We start from the raw sequence: 24,890 nt of genomic DNA, 5'->3' as shown, positions 1-24,890 counted from the left end.
TTACTTTGTCAGGTTTGACAAAAAGTTGTGATTTCAGTTGAGATTGAATTCAGTTTATTGTTCAGTAAAGTATTGCAAAATTACAATATTGAGTTTTAATTTATTGGTCAACATCATATATATTTCATATATTTAGGTGTTTTTAATTTCTCTTAATCAGATTTTATGGTTTTCTGCATAGCAGTCTTGTACATTGTGGTTGATTTGTCCCTGCAAGTTTTATGCAGTTTAAAGGTAATTTTTTATATTGACCTTGCATAAAGCAGATTATGAAATCATTAATTCCAATATTGTCTGAGTAGATTCTTCTGGATGTTTTACATAAAAAACTATGTTGTCTATGATCAAAGATAATTTTATTTAGTATTTTTCAAACTTTATACTTTTGTTTCTTTTTCATGTCTTATTCAGTTGGCTAGAATTCCAGGACAATGTTGAATGAAAGTGCGAAGAGTGGAAATTCTTATTTTCAAATCAAAGGGAATACTTTCCCCATTTCCCCATTAAGAATTATTTTACTGTAATTGTTTTTGGCAATAACATATAATAGATTTAGAAATTTATTTTTATTTCTGATTTTGCTGGGATTTTTTTTTATCATAATTTAGATTTGCATGTTATCAGGAGCTTCTTCCGTGTCTGCTGAGATTATACAGTAATTTTTCTTTCTTTTAAAAATTTTGTTAATTTATTTAAATGGATTTATTTATTTATTTATTTATTTATTTATTTATTTATTTATTTCAGATTTCAAATTCCAGCAGCAGAGCTGTTGCTTCCTTGTGTTTAGTGTGGGACCTGGAATGCCAGATTTTCTGTGTTTATTATCTACCCTCCCTGTTTAGCATTTCCCAATGCCTGCACAACAGAGGAAGCCTCTGGTCACACTTTTGTATTTCCCCCAGTGGCAGAGTTGCTGTTGCCTTATTATTTGGTGCAGTGTCCCTTCTAGGATAGGAGGACTCTAGGTTCCTTGGCTCCATCTTCATCTGAGACTGAGCTGTGCACCTGGGCTTTAGGCGTGTGGCTCTTTAACTATTCCTACGCATTCCCATGGCGCCAGCCAAAAAGCCTCCTGACTCCACAGGGTTCTTTGGTGGGAGTGTCCTGTTCTTCCCCTAAAGTTAGCAGATGTCTGCTTTGTATTAGTATCAGATTCTGGGCTCAAGGGAGTTACCTGCCCCTCCAGCAGGGCCAGATAACTTTGGCTTCTATCTCTTTCACAGAAACTATGGATGTTTTCCAGGGCACTGGAAATATGAGTGTTTTTTTTTTTTGGTCCAAAAGACAACATTTTCCTTTGTGTCAGAGTCTTGGGAGTCAGATAGAATGTTGTGCCTTTGCACACTTAAGTGCTCTCTTTGGTGTTCTGTCCTGACTTCAGTCTTTCTAAGTGGCCAGTAGATGAAGGAAAAAAGAGCTTATGAATGAGTGCATGATTCTTTGTGTCTGAGGGATCACAGGATGTCTATAGTGTTCTGTTAAATCATTCTGGCCTTGAAGTTTTGTTTCGTGTTTTTTTTGTACCTGTTTTCTTCTTACCCAGTTTTATAATGTGTACCTATATTTCTCATGTTTCTGGCAAAACTGAAATAAGTGGTTTATGTCCTGTCTCTCCTCAGTGTGGCCATTACCCTTTGAAATTTAGTTAATTCATTTCTTGGTCTTGCAACCCCAGCTCTCTGAAGGGCTCAACAAAAGTTATTTTGCAGAGTATCTGTCCTTTTCTCATGATTAGGATAAGAGCAATATTCTATTATGGTTTTCTACTGTCTAAATGGAAGAAAAACTGCAATTTTATTTATATATATTTTAATTGTAATTGGTTTTACAAAGCAAGATGAGTTCTTTTTTTTCTCCTTAAATGACATAGTATGCATTTGCCAGAGTCTCTTTTAACAACATTTTTACACAAATATGAGTTGTTGCTGTTAATAGTTTTGTGAGGAATTGCAACCCAGTGGAATTGGAGTACCATGGTTATTAGAGAATCTAGTCACCACATGTAGTTTTCCACCATCTTAGCCATAAGATTTCATCCTCAAGATTTTCCCAATGGCTTAAGTGACTACTGGAGCCTAGCCATCGTATTTGGAGCTATGCAACAAAAATGAAGAAAAGAATATAATGACAAAGGGGCATGCTACCAGCTAATTTATTCCTCTCAAAGAGATTGCCTGGAAACCTCACCCAATGTTTTCTACCTAACCGTTACTTTTTGTTGCAAAGGAAGCTGTTACATGTAGTGTTTTGGTAGCATGCACAACTGCTCTGGATATGTTCTTTGTGAGGATGAGGATGAAGCAATTTGATCTCTGAGGCAAGATGGTGTGAGTTAAAATAGTCAGGTTCTATTATTAAACAGAGGTAGGTTCTGATCTTAGCTCTGCAAATTACTAGTGAACTGACCTTGAGCAAGGTCTTATCCTAACTGTGTCTACTTTCTCAGCTGTGAAAGGGCATAATAATAACTATCTATTATAGAAGCATTTCAGTAAGGGTTGAATATTATAATATATGCAAAAGGTCTATCCTGGAGGAAAAGTACATTTGGTGGTTTCTTTTATTTTACCCCCCCTTATATTAACAAAAATTCAATTATTTGAGGGGACAGAGTCTATTCATGCCTAATACTGATTAATAGGCTAGAAAGGCAATTTACCTTGTTTCTCTTGGGTAAAGCTTTATCTTTAGATGGAATTGAATCTCTGTTTCTGCCCTTTAAGTATATTATTTTAATATTTTCAACTATACTGAAATATTGCTCAATATTTAGGCTTATCTAGGAGCACTTACATAATGTCAAAGCAAGAATGAGTTCCATTTGAATCTTGCCATTAGAAGGTATGAAACTTGTGAAAGTCCTTATAACCCTCTGGGCCTGTGTTTTCAGCTGACAAATCAATTAGGTGGACAAGTTAACCTTTGCCACCTCTTTGATAGCTTTAAAGCAACACAGTTCTGTGCATTTTTATTTGCCTTAGACAGATTCTCTTGTGCATATCATCTCTAATCCTAAACACCCGCAAATAAGGTGACACTTATTTATGAAAATCAGAGTTGAATTTTTATAGGAACTGGTTAAGAAGTTTTGCCAGTTCTGAAACAAAACAATAGGTATTTATTGAACAAGATGGTATTGTATGTTAGAAAACTGGCTTCAAACTGGTTGTGAAGATTGCCAGCTTAGACAAAGTGTGTCACTTTGGACAAGTCACTTAAATTCTCTGAGCTTGAGAATTTACAAAATGGGAAGTATATATCAAAGCCATGATGAGGATCAAATGAAATAAGAACAATATAAAAGTTCTTTAAAAAACCAGACAAATTCAATTCTGAGCTCTTTGGAAGGTTCTATGAGTAAAGTACAGTATATACCCTCGGTCTCTGGTATGGAGATTGTATGATGACATTTTACAAATAGAATGAAATGAAATCAAGCTTTCAAGGACCTCTGCTTTAAAGTTCAAGTTAGATTTTTGCCAACCCATTCATCTGCCACAGGAAATCATGGCAAGGAGGGGGTTATTTAGTGCACTCTGCAGAGGCTAGATGTCTCTGACTTTGTGTGTGAAGTGTCTCCTTAAGGTAAATTTCCAGGTATGATCTTCCAGGCATTCCGCTTGTGATCCAGCGAGGCTGAAACAGCAAATCATTTTCATGGTGTGACTGTTAGTGCTGCCTGCTCTCTTCAGTCTGCCCATTTGAGTTGACAGTTAAGGCTCCTTTTCTGTAAATAGCACGTTAATAGTAAAAGCATGGTTGGCATATGGCAAGATAGTTCCTGTTGTTAAACTAATTAGATGCAACAGCAGTGCTCAGCCTGAAAGAAGATACTCTGTTCTGTGATAAAAGTCTAGAGATTGATTTTGTCACCAATTTGACATCTACCCTCTGTTTCTTTATGTGTATGCTAGAGGCCCGGTGCACAAAAATTTGTGCATGGGAGGGGGGATCCCTCAGCCCAGTCTGTTCCCTTTCACAGTCTGGGAGCCCTCAGGGGATGTCCTACTAACAGCTTAGGCCTGCTCCCTCTGCTGGAGGCCCATCAGGGAAAGGCTCCATCCCCATCACCCTGTTGCTGCTGCTGCCACTGCTGGCTGCCGTGGCTGCCTTCCCTCCTTGGCCCTTACAGCCGCTGCAGCTTTGTCCAGAAGGACATCCCAGTCTATCAGTCTAATTAGCATATTACCCTTTTATTAGTATAGATACATTTACTCATATTGTTACAACTTTTGAAATTCTTAAAGTATGCCATATGTATGTTAAAGTGTGAAAGGTGTACTAATATTAAGTATACAGATTGACGGATATTTACATAGTTATATACTTGTGTTACTATTACCCAAAACAACATATAGAACACTTCCAAACACTTCTGAAAAGTTCCACCTGCATCTCTTCCCCATCAATAACCTTTTAGTTTTCAATATAGTTTTTACTTTGGATTTATATTAATGAGCCTCTAAAAGATATGAAGTATTTTGAATGACAATTCCAATCTTTTAAAAATTTCCTTAAGTTATTCATAATTACACATAAAAGCATCTAAACAATAGTGCAATGACCTGTAATAATAATATTGCAAGTAATAAAGTTCCTCACACACTCACAGAAATGAAACGCTTGCAATGTGGAAATCTCATGAAATTCTGCCCGAGTCTCCCACCTGTGAACCAAAAAAATAGAGCCTCCACACATGCTGGTGGGCTCCCTCCAGGTCATGTTGCCAGGCAACCTCAGTCAGTGTCAGAGACACCCAGTTGTGCAGCAGAGAGTCAAACTAGAAGGTATCTTGGAAACAGTAGGGTCCAACAAAAAGAAGTGTTGAGGCGGGAGGGAGAGAGAGAAGAAGAGTGCCACTTGAGCATTTATCCCTGTTAGTCATGACCACAAACAGTGTTGTTGTTTTTTTTCTCCTTTTTTTCTTTTCTAGTAACATGCAGCTAGCTTAGAGCAAAGTTCTTTGGGTTTCTACTTACTTCCCTGTATTTTCCTACTTTCCTACAGGTACAACTGCAAAGGTTTGGCAAGGTGCATCGCTATTAATTTTTTAGGAGAGGAGGATGGGTGTTACAAATAATTTTTTAGCACATTCAAGCCATTTTAACTATGAGTTTGTTGAGATTTTAATGATATAATGTTATGTTTGATTCAATCATGCTTAAAATACTCCTATTTTTAAATGGATATACTTTGTTGTAAAGTGCAGAATAAAATGTCTGCTCTCTGGAGTTGGCCATTTGCTTGATAAAAAGAAATAGGGAGGGACACATGCCGAGGTACTTCTGGGCAGGCATCAGAGGCATTGATAGACACCAAGCAAACAGGGTGAGAATTTGGGATTGCCGCCTCACTGGAGTTATCTACTGTAAGGATAAAAATTTCATGTATTTTTCTAGAGAGGGATCTTCTATTCTCTACAATGTTGTATAACAACATTTCTATGGTCTTATGCTCTAACCTTTCTTCCTTTTCCTTTTCCTTTCTTCCTTCTTAATAGATAACACATAGATAAATTAGTATCTGCAAGATAGGAACACAGCAGGTTATTACTAATTTTCCACTATTCACTTTTCCTTTCTGAGAGTCCTAGCTCATCTGAATATTTTCTTTCTCTTCGATATCTTCAGCCTTCTCCCTCTTGATTTCTTTCCATTGGCATTAAACATGTCAAAGTATCTTTCTCCTAAAAATACTAAACAAAATAAAACAAAAAATATATCTGTGCATAAATCCTCCCTTTATTCTAAGTCTATTTTCAGCTACACAGTAGCCCTGATCTCTACTCCCAGCAGTTTCTTAGAATTGTCTATATTCTGTGTCTCAAATCTGCATCCTCCACTCATACCTCATCACCCTGAGGCTTGCTTTTTCTGCTTGTCTGAGAATGTTCTTTCTAAGGTCGCTAAAGTTAGTCCTGGGATCATAATTGAATAAACCTCTTGGATTTCTTAGCACAATTTTGTACCATGGATCACACCCTTTATTTAAAAAATATTATTTCCACTGGGATCTATAACACTGCACTCTTCTGTTTTTCTCCCTGACCCCAATATGCCTTATCCAACTCTCTTGTGGGCTTACCTGCCTTTCACATTGGTACTCTATGAGTTCTCTGTGGAACCCTCTTCTTTTCTTCACACAGTCTCACTGAAGGCATGTCACCAGTCCCATTGCTTTAATCAACATCGGTTTGCTGACTTCCTCCTCTTTGCATATCCTGAAATTCCATTCCTACACTCACCTGCCTTCTGGGAAGCTCTGCCTGTATATTCAACAGAAGCCAGATAACACATTTTTACCATATAACGTGACCCTATATGTAGGTAAAGTTTTATTACCATTTTATAAACATGGGAACAGCTGGAGTTAGATGAGCATTTAAATTTTCGGTTATTTCTAAATGAACTTGAATCAAACTGTAATACTCTTTACCATGCTCTATATTGCTGAATTTTTATGAAAATATACACAATGCTTTCTATTTCTCTGCTCTTTGATACAATTGTTCATTGTTCTGAGGGTTTTTTATTTGTTTCACTGTGTCAGTACTGGCAAATGACTACAAGAACACACTTTCTTAGGTATTATCAATTATCATTTTGGTTTGGGTTGAAATGAAGAAAGAACTTAGAATATATACTCAAGCTTTGGATAAGAAAAAAGGAACTTCTGTAAAATGGTAAATGGAAATGGACAAATATTGGAATGGCCAAACAATATGTTGCTTTCTCCATAGAATGAGATGAGAATACAGGAAAGCTGGGAGAAGAATGGAAAAAATAATTGACAAATGGAAAAACAACTAACAAATATGCTGTGCAGAGCCAATTACAAATTAAAAGGAAAAATTCAGGTTAGGTGATTTTTGTAATTAGAAAAAGAGGAGAATACGGAGAGAAAATGAGATGAATAAAAAGGAATATAAGAAATATGATGAAGAGAAACATGATTTAAATATGATCAAAGAGAAATATAATTTAATAAAAGTAGAGAAGTGGAAATAATCATCAATCAAAAATGGTATAAAGAAAAAAATCCCATGCATCATTAATTCAGATTGTTGTCTTTGTACAGATCTTTGCCAAAAATGTGAAGCAAAAATAAAAATAAAATGCTGATTGCTGTGGAGCTAGATGGATATGAGAAATATGAGGATTTTTATACTGATTATAGTTTTTTTGCAGGAAAGTAATCATACAGGCATTTTCTTTCTCAGTTTGAACACTATTTCATTCCAAAGAAAATAATAGATAAGAGATTTTGGAGTGGAGCACACCTACTGATTGGTTCTGATGTCAATCAGTGGTTAGAATGTATTTACTATGCTTATCAAAATGAAAAGAAAATATTATAACCATTCAGCCTCATAAATAATGGAGCTTTTCCTTGGATTAAACAGATGTTATTGATGGTTAAGCTTTATACCTTTGTTGTTTTCACCATGAAACTACAAAACCTGTGAAAAAATGTAGGAGCTGTTTGTTTTTAGATTTTGAACCTTGACTAAAAAATAAATTCTAATAAGAAAAAATATCTATTGCCCAAGCTAGCTTGGCTCAATGGATTGAATTCCACCTGCGGACTGAGGGGTTCGGGTTTGATTAGGCAGGGTATATGCCTGGGTTGCCGGCACGATCCCCAGTAGGGGGTGTGCAGGAGTCAGCCAATCAAAGATTCTCTCTCATCACTGATGTTTGTCTTTTTCTTCTTCTCCCTTCCTCTCTGAAATAAATAAAAACATATTGATAAAAAAAGAAAAGTATCTGCCAAAACCAGTTTGGCTCAATGGATAGAGCGTTAGCCTGCCGAATGAAAGGACGCAGGTTCGATTCTGGTCAAGGGCATGTACCTTGGTTGTGGGCACATCCTCAGTAGGGGGTGTGCAAGAGGCAGCTGATCAATTATTCTCTCTCATCCTCTCTATCCCTCTTTCTTCCTCTCTGTGAAAAATCAATAAAATATATTTTAAAAAGAAAAGAAAAGAAAAATATGTATTAATTAGAGACCCAGTGCATGAAAACTCATGCATTAGAAGGGGGCGGGGTCCCTCAGCCTGGCCTGCCCCCTCTCACAGTATGGGAGCTCCCAGGGTCCAGAGGCGACTCAGCAACCAGGGGAAGGTGAAGCCCTCATCACACCTCTGCTGCTGCTGCTGCCAGCAGTGCAATCCTCAGCAGGCCATGGTTACCTGAGCCTCAGGCGGCCCTGGGTGGCTGGGCAGCTGCCATTGGCAGCTTGCTTGTGCCTCGGGCCCGCCCTGGGCAGCTTGGGGGCTGAGGGGACTGGGGGACTCTGGAGGCAGGTGCGTGGAATGGCTAGATTCACCTGGGGGTGGGCCTGGCCGTTCCTTGCGCCTGCCATTGCAGCGGGGCTGAGGGGATTGGGTGCCACCATCTTGTGGCTGTGGGAAAATTGGGTAGATATGAGCAACAACAACAACAAAAATATAATTATACCATCTTCTTACACTGGCCCACAAGAATAAACTAAAAATGGATTAAAGACTCAAGTGCTAGACTTGAAACCATAATGATCTTAGAAGAAAACAATGGCAGTAAAATTTTGGACATATCTCATAGCAATATTTTTTTTCTGATATAGCTCCTTGGGCAAGGGAAAAAAGAAAAAGAAAAAGAAACAAATGGGACTACATCAAAGTAAAACGTTTTTGCACAGTAAAGAAAATCCTCAACAAAATGAAAAGACACTTGGGAGAACATATTTGCTGATGCATCTGATAAAGGGTTAATATCCAAAGTTTATGAAGAACTTAAAAACTCAACACCAAAAGAATATTTATTTTTAATATTGATAAATCACATTTCTTTACAAAAAATAATTTTACTAATTTACATTTCTTCCTACAAAATGAAAAAGGACACATTTATCCCAGCTTTGCTAAAGTATAATTTTCTCAAAGGTAGTGTTTCATTTTAATTTACAGGTCTTTAGTTACAACAATTAAATTAAATCCCCAATTAAATTAATTAGAAGTTTTTCCCTTTGCCAGGGAAAATGTTGCCTCTGCTACACACACAAGCCCTCTCACAATCTGGAACCTTTCAGGTTTTAGCCTGATCCTGCTCAACTGCTCAACTGCTCAATGCAGGAGTGCGGCTCAGCCAGAAGCAGGGCTCAGGGCTGGCCCAGTGCAGCAGCAGTGGCGGGAGCCTCTTTCACCTCCGAGGCAGTTGGACATCCCCTGAGGGTTCCTGGACTGTGAGAGGGCACAGGCTGGGCTGAGGTCCTGCTCCCCTGTTTCTCCCCGCCCCTCCCCAGTGCATGAATTTCATCCACTGGGCCTCTAGTTAGATTATCCACTGAGTGGTCAGATTATTATGATATCTGACTGCATAATAATCTGGCCACTCAGTATGTGTGTGTGTGTGTGTGTGTGTGTGTATACTGAGTGGCCAGATTAGAGGCCTGATGCATGAATTCATGCATGGGTGAGGTTCAGCCAGCCTGGCCAGAGGGAGGGGACATGGGCAGTTGGCAGCATGCCTGCTGTTCGAACTCCTGGTTGAGTGGACACGAGTGGACAATTTGCATATCAGCCTTTTATTATATAAGATGTACACTGAGTGGCCAGATTATTATGCGTTCAGAGATAATAATAATAATCTGGCCACTCTGTATAATCTGTTATATTTAATTCTTTATATTGATTAACAAGTTACAATCTTTAGCAATTTCATATGACAAGGTGCTTTGCTAATAAGAATAGGAATTATAATTCTTTGGGGATATAATAACTTTACATAACTGTTAATTAATTGGGGACTAATTCAACATTCTGATTTTTAATTCTTATTTTCATATTTCCTCTAATTGCCTGTCTTTTAAGGCACATAACTTATAATTAATAACTTCACCAGGAAGGTTGTAGGGAAAAAACAACTGAAGCTGCAAATCAGACTGCTAAGTAAATATATAGTAGCTTTAATACAATTTTTAAATTGAAATTTTTTTGAAGTAGAGAAATTTGAATATTTCACTAGCTAATGTTTTCAAAAATTAGTTTAAAAAATACATTTTATTGATATTTTACAGAGAGGAAGGGAGAGAGATAGAGAGCTAGAAATGTCAATGAGAGAGAAACATTGACCAGCTGCCTCTTGCACACCCCCTACCGGAGATGTGCCCGCAACCAATGTACATGCCCTTGACCGGAATCAAACCTGGGACCTTTCAGTCCTCAGACCGACGCCCTACCACTGAGCCAAACCGGTTTCGGCTCAAAAATTAGTTTTAAGAAATGTGTATGTTTCTCACATGTATCAAATATGGCAAAACATCACTGAATTAAAATAATCAAGCATGCAAACAAAATTCTATTTACATCTGTGCAATCTTTCAGAAAGGAGCTCTAATTTATTTTGCGTCTAGAATTTTCTGTGGCCAAGTCCCTTCTGCACCTTCTCCTTTATGCTGCTGGGAGCCTGCTGTACCATAGAGTTCTGGGCTTTTGTTCAACTCCCCTTCACGTTCTTTTCATCTCCCTCTAATTACCAGCTGGAACAGAGAGACTCTGATATAATTTCACAAGATAATTTAATATTCTTCTTCATAATTTTCTGCATATGACCACTCCTCTTTTGGAAAGAAAATCTAGAAAAGAAATAGCCATATAATTCTACACATTTCAAAGAAGTAATACTTGTAATTCATTCTTTATATTGTATCTTTCAGTCATAAAGAATTGAGAAGCCTTAAAGCCAGCTAGGAAGCTGAGGTTAAGATTTTTCTAATGGTTAGACGCCTCAGTGGAAACATTTGTTTTCTTTTTAACCATGTGATTTATGGCAGAAGATGGCCAGCTTGCTGGTAGATGTCTATTGGGAACTGTTTTAAATCTCTAGGTTTTTATATCCAGTTGAACATTTCAGTTTTCTATTTTCCCCTCTTGGTAACCAATACTAGACAAGTTTAAGCCACTGGTATGTTATATTAGAATAATAGTGAGCAAACATTAAATACCTGAGACAAATAAATAATGAACAGTTTTTAGATTGCATGTAGAAAAATTTTATTTTTGAGGGTCTTATATTGCTTTTTACAAGCTCTCTTTATGAAGACTTAATTTCATTATGTTTCAATGATAATATTTTGCTTGTAAAGTCTCATTAACATGCATTTCAGGTTTTGACATTCATGGCATGTTCATAGAATAGGTATTCTGATATCCAAGTGTGACTAAAAAGACCTACCTGTAACAAATTTTCTTGATAAATGGCATCTGCCTTATAAACATTCTCTGTGAAGTTTCTCTCCTTTCAACCTATGACTGATAATTTTGTTTGTTGCTGTATTTTCTCAACATTAATAATGACATATAACTATGTGTTAATAAGAGTTCTACATCTAAAATCACTCCTAATTGCACTTACTTACTTTCTTATCCGTTCTCCAATGCTCTTGTCTATCTCCCCTACTGGATCCCATCTCAGGAGGCAGGGATTCTGAATGTTTATGTGTTTTATCTTTAGTGCCTAGCACAGTGTTGGCATCTAGATAGACACTTATAATAGTTGTATTCTAAAGGTAATGGATGCCTCTACTAAAAATTCAAACCAGCAGAAAAAATAAAAAAAATCAAACCAGCAGAAGACTACAAATCAGTTCTCCTCAGAGGTTATCAGGTTTGGGTGACAAGTAAAACAGCAGTCGGACTGTCGGCTGCAGAACCTGATTCATTCAAGCAGGCAGGGGGATAATTTGGCCAGGCTCTGATGCTAGATCTACAAGGAGAACAAGAATGGAACCTATCCCTTTTTTTCACCTGGTAGGATACAGTCTGTTTCCTCCCCAGATGTCAGGATTGTTACTCTCCCTCCATAGCCATGTGTCTCAGCTCAATAAATAAAACTCAACCTCTTTTTTGGTATCATCTACCTGTGACCCAGACCTTTCCTGTGTAAGGATTAGATGAGAGTGGGACAAGGACTGAAGGTGGGAGTTCATAGATTTAAAAAGAGAACAGGCAGAATGGGTTTCTTTTCTGGCCATGTTCTTCTCTTTACATGTAAGAGTGGATTACGGGAAAGTTGGATTTAACCAGTGCATTAACAAGGTATTTCAGACTGTATGGCTTAAACAACAGAAATTTGTTCTTAGAGATTCTAGAAGCCTAAAACCAACATGTTGGTAGAACTGGTATCATCTTGAGGGCTCTCTGTGTGGTGTACAGTCTGTTTCCTCCAGTGGCAGCTTCTCTGTCTTTCCTCTATGTTTGTCTATGGCCTGATCCCCTCTTCTTATAAGGATGCCAGTCATATTGGATGGAGGCTCACCTATTTGATCTAATTTACCTTTATTGCCTCTTTAAAAAAAAATAAATTTGCTTTATTATGACTTGGGTTTTTTAATTAATTTATTTTTATTGATTGATTAAGGTATTATATATGTGTCCTTACCTTCCCTTTAACATCTCCCCAACTCATGCTTTCAACTCCTGGTGTCTGTGTCCATTGGTTAGGCTTATATGCATGCATAGTACAAGTCTTTTGGTTGATCTCTCCTCCTTATCCCCATCCTCCCCTACCTTCCCTCTGAGTTTGATGGTCTGATTGATGCTTCTCTGTCTCTAGATCTGTTTTTGCTTATCAGTTTATGTTGTTTATTATATTCCATAAATGAGTAAGATCATGTGATATTTATCTTTCTCTGACTGACTTATTTCCCTTAGCATAATGCTCTCCAGTTCCATCATTTCCTCTTTAAAGGCCTATCTCCAAATATTGTATAGTTACATTCTAAAATACTGGAGATTAGGACCTTACATATAAAAATTTTTAGGAGGGCACAATTCAGTCCATAACTACTAGTACTGGAATTTATAACTTCAATATATTAGAGTGGGAAAAGGCATATGTAAGAGATGTGAATTTTTGTTCTCATATAGCTTACTATTTAAGAGGGACAAGCAAACAAATATAAAGGCCAATTGACTTTTTAAATATACCAGATGGATACATGCAAAGAAGAAAAATAAAGAGAGGTAAGGAAATAAAGGGTGCGTTATTTTATATTAGAGGCCCGGTGCACGAAATTTTGCACTTGAGAGAGGTAGGGGGGCGGGGGGGAGTCCCTCAGCCCGGCCTGTGCCCTCTCACAGTCCAGGATCCTTCGGTCCACTAAGCCATCAGTTGGATATCCTTAGCATTGTCAAGGAGGCGGAAGAGGCTCCCACCACTGTCACTATGCTTGGTAGTGGCTTCTGGCTGAGCAGCGCTCCCCCTGTGGGAACACACTGACCACTAGGGGGCAGTTCCTGAGTTGAGTATCTTCCCCCTCGTGGTCAGTGCACATCATAGTGACTGATCATTCCACTATTTGGTCATTTGCATGTAGGCCTTTTATTATGTAGGATACACTGTAGATGAGGCCCCCTAGAACCATAAGAAATGCAAAAAATTCACTGTTAACTCATTCTCGAATTACTCCCACTTAAAATCAACTCCCCCCCTCCCCCGGGGGGGGGGGGGTTGTGTACTGCACCTTGAGAAACAGTGGGCTTGACACTTTCCCTCCCTGAGCTTTATTTCTGAATACATATGCACATATCATGGGAATTGTAATCTCTTCTCTGCCTACCCCACTGGGTTGTCATGAGGAGGTTCTGAGCTAATAAACTTAGAAATGTTTCATCAAGTGAGCGATGTCTAAACGGAAAGGGATTATTATTTTAAGCCCACAGGTACCCTCGCAGGTAGCAGGTGCTGATGAGGGGAAGAGGGCATAATTGTTTCCCAGGACTGTAGCTATGGAAGCTTTGCAGAGGGTTCTGCAGGCTTCAGAGGGGCAGGCTCAGGCCAGCAGCCCTGCAGTAGTGGCCATCCCTGGAGGCACTGGCCGGGGAGGCCCTAGGGGGATGGTGAGGCAGAAGGGGGAATAACTGTCAAACTCCCCACTTGGTGCCATTCTTTAAATGGTGCGTGGCCATTTCGCAGCCATATGTACTCATGACAGGGCTCCAATCTCTTGGAGTAGGGTGGTGATGGGGAGGTGGAGGGGTGAGCAGGGCTGGGCCAGGGCAGGGCCAGGTGGGCTAGGAAGGCGGGATTAGCTGTGGCCCCCCAAGAGGTTCAGTGAGCTTGCGCTGACAGACGCAAGATGGCAGACAGTGTGGAACTAAAAGTCAAGCATAGCTTGAATTTACTTCTAATATTTGGCTGCGGAGACTACGGCAATGCTGTTGGGGGCTATGGATCTGACCCTGGGGGGCTGCTTGGGCTTGCGCCCACCCAGGTCTGGAGTTGTAGGAAGGAGAGACTTGCCTGGCCCAGTGTAGGGGGCCTGGTAGTGGCAGGCAGCGGGCCCCAGGTACCTCAGCTCCCAGGTGCCTCAAGTGTGCTGACAGGTCATCTCCAGCATGCTATTGTGGGCGCCCTGGCAGGAGTGGCAGGGGAAGAGATCAAGTCAGAGGTGTGCGACGTCCCTACCCCTGAAGCTGAGTCTTCTCCCCATCCTGTCAGCCTCCCTGTCCCCCAGGGGGTGTGGGGCTGGGGTAGGATGTAGGTGCAGGGGGATTGGAAGAGCTTCGTGGCCACTTCCTCTTCTTTCTTTCTCTCCTCAGACACCCAGGAACTTGGATCCAGCTGTAGCACTCCACCGTGGCTCCCTGCCACCCCTGCCCCACTCAGTTCTCCCTAGCTGCCCGCCTGTCAGGATGCTGCCGCGGTGCCCTGCTGTGGGCAGCATGGTCCTGGGACAGGGAGTGGGGGTGTGGGGAACAGCTCTTTAAAGTTTAGTAAACCCCAGGTCTGCATGGGGATTCGGCTGTGGAGCTGCAGGGGATTCTGCTTGGAAGGGACAAAATTTCGAGAGACCCAGAGTTCTGCCCCCACAGCCTCACCCACTCTGCTGATTGGTCCTTAAGTGATGGTGTCTGACCACTTTGCATATTCCTCTATTATTACTATAGAAAGGTTGATAGAAAAGCTCTCTATGACTTGACATTTGAGCAGGATAGAAATAATAGCTGAAGGTGATTCTGGTCAAGATGGTGGCATAGGTAAATATAGTACTCGCTGTCACTCACAACCACAGCAAAATTACAGCTAAAATACAGAACAACCATCACTCATTACCACCTGAAATACAGCTGAACAGAGGTCCTGTAATTAAGGAATTAGAGAAGAAGCACATTGACATACGTAATAGAATGGGTGGAGTTGCAGGGCAGAATGATGGGACCTGCTGGTCCCACACCCACATGTAGCAGATAAAAATCAGGATGAATATCTTCTCTGTGGAGGTTTCCCTGAGGAGTGAGGGGACCCTGATCCACACCAAGCTCCCCCGCCCAATACCAGGAAGATAATTCCCCACAACTTTTGGCTGTAAAAACCAGTGGTTGTTGTGACTGAGTAACATGAAGGCTGCTGGAGTCCCAGGCAGTTCCTCTTAAAGGGCCCATGCAGAGACTTATTCAGATTCTCTCCCTCTGAGCTATAGTGCTGGGGCAGCAGCCTAAAGGAACCTGGGACATTCAGGGAGGAACTAACTTGTCTGGAATCATGGCAAGAGCAGGAGGGGCAGCTTTTTTTCTAGATAGAAGGGCTGACAAGAAGCCAGTGTTTCTCTGCTAGGCCCCTCCACATCATAGAGCCAGCAAACAGGCACCATATCTGAGTCTCCATCAACCTGGCTCAGACTTTTTGCCCTACCCTAGTGATTCCCTGACACCCCACTCCTCTGAACTTGCAGGCTCATCTAAGCTATTTCCAGTGGCTTTTCTATACAACTGTCCTATCTTGCCTCATGTTTGAACTTTCATAAAATCTCTCAAACAATCATCAGCTGGTGTCAGCTTGCCCTGTATAACTCTCATTGAGTGACCCAAAGCCTCAGCAGACCTGGCAGCAGACCTCTTTGGCTTTCAGCATGGCCTCTTCTGGGTATCTACAAGGTTAACACAAGTAGCAACCATCTACAGATTGCTTTGTAGATCATGCGGGGTGGTCCTGGGCAGGGCTCAGGCAGAGGCTGACTTTATACCTTATGGAAAGCCCCAGAGCCAGTGCAAATGGTTGTCAGCAACTTAGACCCACACCAGTTTAAAATCTTACCATCTCCACAAGGGACATATTTAAGGGGATGACTTAGCACCAAAGCCCACCAAATCAAATTTTGCTCCATTGTGTCAGCTTCTACACAGCAGCTGTTTCAAAACTGATTGGCCTGGGGATCAATTTCTCCCAGTGGTGCCTATAGCTATCAGGGATCAACTATAATACGACAGTGCACACAGCTCAAATAGTGACACACCAGGAATGCCCAGCTCAAATGACTGGGGAGGCCGAACCACTGTGCCCTATAGGATACCTGCTACACAAGGACACTCTACAAAGTTCAGGAGACATAACAGATCTACCTAATACATAGAAACAAACACAAGGTAACAGCCACAGAAACATGCCACAAATCAGGAAAAATCTCCAGAAAATGAACTAAATAATATGGAAGCAAGACAACTAGCAGATATAGAGTTCAAACAATGGTTATAAGGATGCTCAATGAATTTAGTGAGAACTTCAAGGAACTTAATGAGAAGATCAAAAATATAAAGAAAGACCAGTCAGAATAAAGGAAATACTCACTGAAAAAATAATAATTTTCAGCGATCAACAGAAGAGTAGAGGACGCTGAGATTCAACTCAAGAATTTGGAAAATAAAGAAGCAAAAAATACCCAGTCAGAACAGCAAAAAGAAAAAAGAATCCAAAAATAAGAAGATAGTGTAAGGAGCCTCTGGGACAACTTCAAAGGTACCAACGTTCACATTATGGGGTTGCCAGAAGGAGAGAAGGAGCAAGAAAATGTAAATCTATTTGAAAAAAATAATGACAGAAAACTTGCTTTACCTGGTGAAAGAAATAGACATACAACTCCAGGAAGCCCTGAGAGTCCCCAAAAAGATGAATTCAAAGAGACCTATGCCAAGACACATCATAATTAAAATGTCAAAGGTTAAAGACAAAGAATCTTAAAAGCAGCAAGAGAATAGCAGTCACAGGGGAGTGCCCATATGACTGTCAGCAGATTTCTCTGCAGAAACTTTGCAGGCCTGAAGGGAGTGGCAAGGAACATTCAAAGTGATGAAAAGCAAGGACTTATAGCAAAGATTACTTTACCCAGCAAAACTATCTTTTAGAATTGAAGGTCAGATAAAGAGCTTCCCAGATAAAGAAAAGCTAAAGAAATTCATCACCACCAAACCAGTATTACATGAAATGTTAAAAGGTCTTTTTTAAGAAAAAAAAAAGAGATAAAATCAAAGAACAATAAATCCTCATTTTTTTTTATGAGGTTCAAGATGATAACAATATTACCATTACTACTAATAATAGGTACTATATAGTGAACCCCTCTTATGAGTTAGACACTGTTATAAGAGCTTTATATATATTAATTAGCTTAATATTCTTCTTAACCTTATAAAGTAGCTATTCATATTTGTGAATAGTAAAAGGGAGGCATGGATCATTTAAATAATTTGAATTAAGCCATATAATTAGTGAGTGTTGGAACCCAGATTCAAATCATGGCATTGTAACTCTGAAATATAAATTTTAAGCTATGTTGCTTTCTAATAGTCAAATCTTACAAATATTTAATTTTTCCTTGGTTTAAATGCAAATGAAGGCCTATATAACTTTCTTGCTCCCATTCCATCTTTTTTTTCCATGAAAGGCATTTATTTTACTTTGCCTTCATTTGTTTCTCTGTCTCTTATTATATCTTTCAGTGTGGTGTAGTTTTAGACCCTTTAGTTTAGGATCCTTTAGTTTAGGTGTAATCTTCAAGTTCACCTTCATTTTAGATCTCCCTTCATACAAAGATCAGTCTTCCTGTGAATAAGACCTGTAGCTAATTCAGTGTATTTGTTCAGTGCTTACTCATCTGATTTATCGGTCTCTAAACCAAATTCTGCAAAATAATACAGTCACCAATTCACAGAAGCTCCCACATAGCCAACTTTTAAAGTGTGTTGGGTTTCTAAACTTCTGGGAACATTTACATTAGTCTTTAGCTAGTTTCCAGGATCCTTTTTGCAGCATCAGCACAGCCTCATAAAATAGACTGAATAAATTTGCACCTATTATTCAGTTTTCTACAAAAGAAAGTATATGACTACATATAAAAACAAGTTTAACATTACTAAACTAGACTCCTCAGATAAAGGGTAACTTCTAATTAAAAACAAAAACAAAAATGTCTTTATTTTTATTTTAATAACATAGTTACCAAACTTCTAAACTTTATTCAGATTTTACTTTAAAAAAAAATAAGCGAAGTCCATTTTGATAAAGATAGGGAAAATGGTGTATATTTTCAAACAGAAATCATGTAAGATCTCACAGAATATACTGCTGATACTATTATTTACTGGGCAGGAAGAAAAGAAAAGACAGTTTGACTGGGAAGATGGTTCTTGATAGTTTTCTAACTCTAGAATTTTTTCTACCTACAGAAATATTTTTAAAGGGAAATAACTGTGCCAAGAAGGTCTTGAAACAATTAGAAAAAGGGTTGTAATTTTGGATAGAAGAACCAGTAGTTTTTATGCAAAGTTGGTCATGCTCCACATGGGCTTGGCAAGCCCGGGATATTGTAGGACTTGGACTTGGTTTGAGAGACAGAACAGTGTTTGCAAATAAGTAGGGGCTTGCTGAATGAAAAACATAATACAGATGCTGATTCTCTTAAATAAACCTGGGCCACCAACTGTGCTTATGTTGGGGAGTGTTAACTGTGTATATTGTACCATCCTTCTGCCCAGCCATTTCTGTTTTCATGTGAAGGGTATTGGAACAGAATATCCAAGATTACTTTTTAACAAGTGCCAGTAGATTAGGCATTTGTGAATGATAGCATGCAGTATATTTTCAAGGTGGAATTAAAACCTTACAATATATAAGAAAAGACAATTTCATAAATAAAAATTTAAACAGCAACGTACTTTTATCCCATAAAATACTAATGTTAGACTTTTCTCGTATTAATGTCTTGATGTATAGTTCTAGCAAGTTATGGAATTAGAATAACTTAAATAATTCTTGAAATGGTAATAAGATATGATTTTTGCTTTTTATTATAGTGAAAGTTAAAATTAAATTCTCAATAACTTCTACTGTTAGGCTTTTAGGAAATGACTTATCTTAGACATTTTAATATTTAATATTGAATGATTTCAGATTTTTCTATTATAATAATATTCTTCCTTTCTTTTAAAAATGTCCACATTATTTATTCTGCTTAAAGCACATTATTTTGTAAAATGGATGGGATAGAATATATCCATATATATAAAAGGCTAAGTGCTGTCAATCCGATTGGTAGCTACAATGCGCACTGACTACTGGGGCAGATGCTCAATGCAAGAGCTGCTGTGATGTGCATTAGCCATTTAAAAATAAACAACACCACGGATCTGGTGCTGACAAACCAACACTCTGATTCCCCCAAGTGGGACACAGGCCCCACCACCACATGGAAGCAATAATACCCCACCAAATTTCAGGTGACACTACCAAGATCCCATGGCACAAAATGTGACTCACCGCCCATCCCAGTCCAGCCCAGCTAGGAAATGGTGGCTGTGGGTGTTGGGTAATGATGCCATGTAGCAACACGTGGCTTCCTCTCCCTAGCATTGAGCCTCTGTGGAGTTTCTTTAGCCCAGGAACCCAGCTTGCTTTATAGCCAAGTGGAAACATTTTACATGGTAACCAAATGTCTGTGAAGCATTTTCCCATGCCTCATCTCATTTGATCCTCACAGAATTCCTGGAGTAGGTAGATAAGAGAACTTTATTTTCTCATTAGCAAGACAACAGAAATTTAGAATGTTTAGAAACTTGACCCAACTGAAAAGAAATAAGAAATGGTGGAACTTGAAAATGACTTCAGGTTTTCTCACTGCTCAGAATATAGTCAAACATTGCTACAGTTAAGTATTTTACCCTTTGTTCTCCCTGTATGATCTACAGTAATAATATGGATCCTATTGATATTTATTGCTGTGTTGCTGACAATTACCTGAAAGAGAAGTTGGGGTGCTTCACTGGGCTGGAAAAAGTTTAGCTATATCAGAAAACAGGTCTAATTAAGCAAGTTTATCTATAAAAAAGGCTAAGTTGACCCACACATGCACGATACATATAAAGCTCTTGCTGGCACCAATTACACACATGTTTTGATCTGTCATTGTCAATCATGAATTTGATTGATACTTCTATTATAAAGAAAGAGTGAATAATGATATTAAAATATTTCTTCTAATTAATTTCCTTTCAATGTGCACGAATTTGTGCACCAGGATTATAAATTGAGAAAATGATGCCCTACCTAGTTTGGCTCAGTGGATTAAAGGTTGGCCTACAGACTCAAGGGTACCAGGTTTGATTCCAGTCAAGGACATGTACCTTGGTTGCAGGGGGAAGTGTGCAGGAGGCAGCTGATTGAGATTTCTCTCCCATCGATGTTTCTAACTCTCTATCCTTCTCCCTTTCTCTCTGTAAAAAACAAATAAAATATATTTTTTAAATGAAAAAAAAAATAAAATAGAGAAAATGAAAAACAGAGAGGCAAAATGCCTACCTAAAGTCATCGTTTTACTTTTTTTTTCTTGATTTTTGTTTTGGTTGGCTGTTTTTATTTATTTTGTTTTGTTTTACTGTTATGGTACTGCCTTTACTTTATACAGAGATGTAATTATTTTTAAAATAGATTTTCATATTTTGAGAGAAGCCAAGTTTTACATAAGAAATTATTGAGCCCATAAAATAAGGTTTTTAAAAATTTGGCATGACTTCATCAACAAATAAATTTCAAGGAACAAGATAAAAAGAAATGGAGTGTGAACTTATATATTAAAAGAGCCTTAAGAGACCTATCAACCAACCATAATATATTTAATAGAAACCTGATTCAAACCAACTAAAGGTTAAAAATTAAATCATGGGATAATCGGATTCAGAGGTAAAAACCAAGGGGATCTTGAATGACATTAAAAAATTACTGTTTGATTTAACTTTGGGTTGTGGGCACACAATGCAATGTATAGATCATGTGTCATAGAAATGTACACTTGAAACCTTGATCTTAATGACTAATGCTATCCCAATAAATTTAATACAAAAAGTAATAAAATGAAAAAAAAATACTGTTTGATTTTTCTGTAGGTGTGATAGTGGTATTTTGGTTATATTCTTAATTATGTATCTTTTAGAGTTTTACACAAAATATTAACAGATGATATGATGTAATGTCTGAGATTTTCTTCAAAACGACCCTGGGAGTGTATAGGAAATGAATGGTTGTTATAGAGTAAAATATATTGGTCATATGTTGACAGGTTTTGAAGCTAGGTGATGAGTATGTAAGTGTTTATAATATTAAACTCTTTATTTTTGTGAATATTTCAAATTTTCCTTAATTAAACATTATTTTTCTTAAGTCATGCTGTTAAACCTATAGAGAAAATGTTGAAAACATTCTATTTTTGACCTTTTAAGAAATAAATGGCATGAAATGAAATAGTGTCATACTTTGTTCTTTAAATGCTTTAATTGATGAGCTTTATTTACAATAAATATTTTTACTATATACTACCCTGTTTCCCCGAAAATAAGACAGTGTCTTATATTAATTTTTTTCTCCCAAAGTTGTGCTAGGTCTTATTTTCAGGGGATGTCTTATCTTTTCATGCGCTAGGTCTTATTTTCGGAGGATGTCTTATTTTCGGGGAAACACGGTAGTACATTACTGAATAAGTCAGCATATTAAATGGTGAGATCATGATCTTGTCAATATTTTAAAACTTTACTGATTTTATTGATTATATATTCTTCATAGACATAGCATTTAGTTTGACAAGTAATAGATAGAACTCCAGTCCTATATAATAAAAGCCTAATAGGCAATTTGACTGAATGGACACTATGACATGCACTGATCACCAGGGGGAAGGCATTGAACTCTCGAGCTATGTCCTGCTGATCAGGGGAAGAGCCACTCAGCCAGGAGCCAGGCTCACGGCTGGTGAGCGCAGTGGTGGTGGAGGGAGCCTCTCTTGCCTCCGTGGCTACCCTAAGGATGTCTGACTGTTGGACATCTCCCGAGAGCTCCTGGACTGCGAGAGGAAGCAGGCAGGGCTGAGGGACAGTTCCCGACCCTGTGCACAAGTTTTTGTGCACCAGGCTTCTAGTAACATAATAAAAATGTAGGTTCCCTTATATATATATATATATATATATATATATATTAATCTCTGTTGAGAATATACCTTATCGGTGATTTTGAACATGAACTTTTATAACTGACTGTCATAGTGTCAAATGTTGATTTGGTCAAAAAATGTTGCTTCTGACTGGTTCAAGCAAAAACACTTCCCAAAGTGCAGCAGCAATAGAACAATCTGTCATGTTTGCAATGAGGAAAAATTGGCAAGGATTACAAAAGTTACTTAAGAAAGAACTTCACAAGGAAATGAAGCACAAAACGAAATGCCACATAAGTGGGATGTAGGGCAAATTCCTGAGGAGATCATAGAGAAATAGCAGAAGCTTGTAGGAGTTGGGTCAAGAAAGCTCAGTAAGAAACAGGATGCCACATTTGTGGCCTCACCATCTATTTCCCCAAGTTTATTGTTAATTCCAACATCGATCAAACTCATTATTTTGTCAGTTTCTTCCCATTCTGAAGTGAATGGTGGTGATCTTTTGGAATTCCCTTTAAAATTATATTCATCGGTTGAAGAATCACTCTAGTTAACTCTTGATGTTTTCTCATTTGAAGGATAGGCAATGATATCTTATTTAGACACATTTTTGATAAATACATGTCAATCAGGGATTTTGGCAATGACATTCTCCCCAGGGTTCAGGCTCTCTCCACAAATCCCCCATGTTCATAACCCAGTAGTCTCCATTCCCAGATCCACTCCTGCTTGTTCTTGTCCCAACAATGGTATGGTTGTTGACATGTTTGTTCTTTTTTTGTGTGAAAAATTGTTCTACTGACCACTGTGGATTTGATTTTCTTTACTAAAGGTTCTGAGTTATTTTCTATTGGAGACTATTTGAGAACCAATGGGGACTAATTGGCCAAAATGACTTCATCTTGTCCTTCATGTTCATCTCTTTTCTCTTAGAAATTAAGTGGATTTTCAGGGGACTTATAGGCTGGAGAGCATCCAAGGAGAAGGTCTGCAAATAGCACAGGATCACATTCTTTTGGGAGATCACTGTCCTCTTGTTGAGAGAGGTTATCTGTATGGTTAGTTCCTTCCCTGTTGACAGAAGAGGTGTGTGGGTTAGCAGGAGGCTGGAAGGAAAGCTTGCACACTCTGGAGATGTGTTGATTTAGAAATATTGTTGGTTGTGATTCATTCCATGAAAATCCAGAGGGGACATAATAGATGTTTGTTGCTGAGGTTGGGTTGAATAACTTTTACAATATTTTTGAGGGCAGTGTCAGAGGGGATAGCAGAGAGCACTCAGGTGTTGGGCCTGTGGAGCTGTTTCTATGGTTACTCATTCCTGCAGCAGAAATTGCTCTGTCAGAAGCGTTATCAGTTCCCAGGGAAGGAGCTCTTGCAGTTTCTAAAGAGCAAGGTTTCTTTGTAGCCGCTCTGTCCATGAGATCCCATAGAAAGTTCTTGTTTCCTGAAGGAAGCGTATCCAGAGAAGCAGATGCTACAGTTAGTGTCATTCTTCTTCATAGGCTAGGATTCAGTTCAATGTGTTGAAAGTTCAAAGGAACCGCAAGAGGTCCTAAAGAAGAATCTATTCCTGTTTTTCAGCCAATTCCATCCCCATTCCTTGGTTCAGGTTGCATCATTTCAACCTCTGCTTATATCATCATGTATCTTTCCCTCTGAAGTCATCTTTGCACTTTATGATATAGCTAAGAATGGTGGTATTTATGTCTCTTTTATCCATCTTTATAATAAAGGATTTCATATAATACACTAGAAGTCTGATGCACAAAATTTGTGCAAGAGTAGACCTTCCTTCTTCTGGCTGCTGGCACCAGCTTCCCTCTGGCACCTGGGACCCGGGTTTCCCCCAGGCGGCCGGCAGACACATGGGACTCAGGCTTCCCTGGAAGCCCTGGCTTCGTCTGGAATGTCATCCTGAAGGAAGTCCGGTCCAATTAGCATATTACGCTTTCATTATTACAGATAGAAACTTTATTATAGGATCTGTTATTTTAAGGTATTCCTTATAAATCTGGGAATGGGCATCTGGTAACCATCAGTCTTATATATACTCTTTTTCTAGGACTTTTTTTTTTTTTCTACAATAAATTGAAGGGACCTCTTACACCAAAGGAAAACAGAAAATTTGACAGCTTGAGTAATTTCACATTCATATTCAGTAAAGCATACATGTAGGAAATATATAGAGAAGCATTTTTCCCTTATCAGGCTTAGAGGCTCAGTTCCAAAGGTTAGCTGTAATCTTTACAGAGCAATAAAGTAAAAGTGAAATAAATAATTAGCATGGAATTTTTTCAAGAAAAATAACAAGCAGAAAATAAACTCTAAATATCATGTATTTCTTAAATTTGTGCAGTTTGCTTCTTTATTTTTAAACAAAAACAAAAAAACCACAATGCTGAATAAATGTAAATTTTATATAAATATTAAAAGTAAACCTTTTGGCATAATGATTTTCTAAACTGTCACTTTATATAAATTTTGAATTTGTTACAATCTGTTTAGGTTGTAGCAGGGCAAGAGCATTTGTGTTGCTTTTGATACAAAGGCAGCTGCCTTTAACTTAAAGAGCTTCCGCTTCAGCAATTTGCACTGTAATGTTTTAATTTTGGGACAAATGTTTATGAAATATTCTGAGTGCCTTTGTGTTTAAT

At 38.4% G+C, this 24,890-nt stretch overlaps 1 protein-coding gene and 1 pseudogene across 3 annotated transcripts in view; one reads left to right on the top strand and one right to left on the bottom strand.

The window, feature by feature from the left end:
• Positions 1-24,890, top strand: part of GALNT13 (polypeptide N-acetylgalactosaminyltransferase 13) — a 446,823-nt gene that overhangs the window by 38,912 nt on the left and 383,021 nt on the right. The gene's annotated exons all lie outside the window — the stretch shown is intronic.
• LOC118709318 lies at positions 22,480-23,726 on the bottom strand (annotated as a pseudogene).

This window comes from Pipistrellus kuhlii, unplaced genomic scaffold, assembly GCF_014108245.1.
Source record: "Pipistrellus kuhlii isolate mPipKuh1 unplaced genomic scaffold, mPipKuh1.p scaffold_m20_p_7, whole genome shotgun sequence".
NCBI lineage: Eukaryota > Metazoa > Chordata > Mammalia > Chiroptera > Vespertilionidae > Pipistrellus > Pipistrellus kuhlii.
Note: the sequence above shows the minus strand (reverse complement) of the source record. Positions and strands in the feature narration are given on the sequence as shown.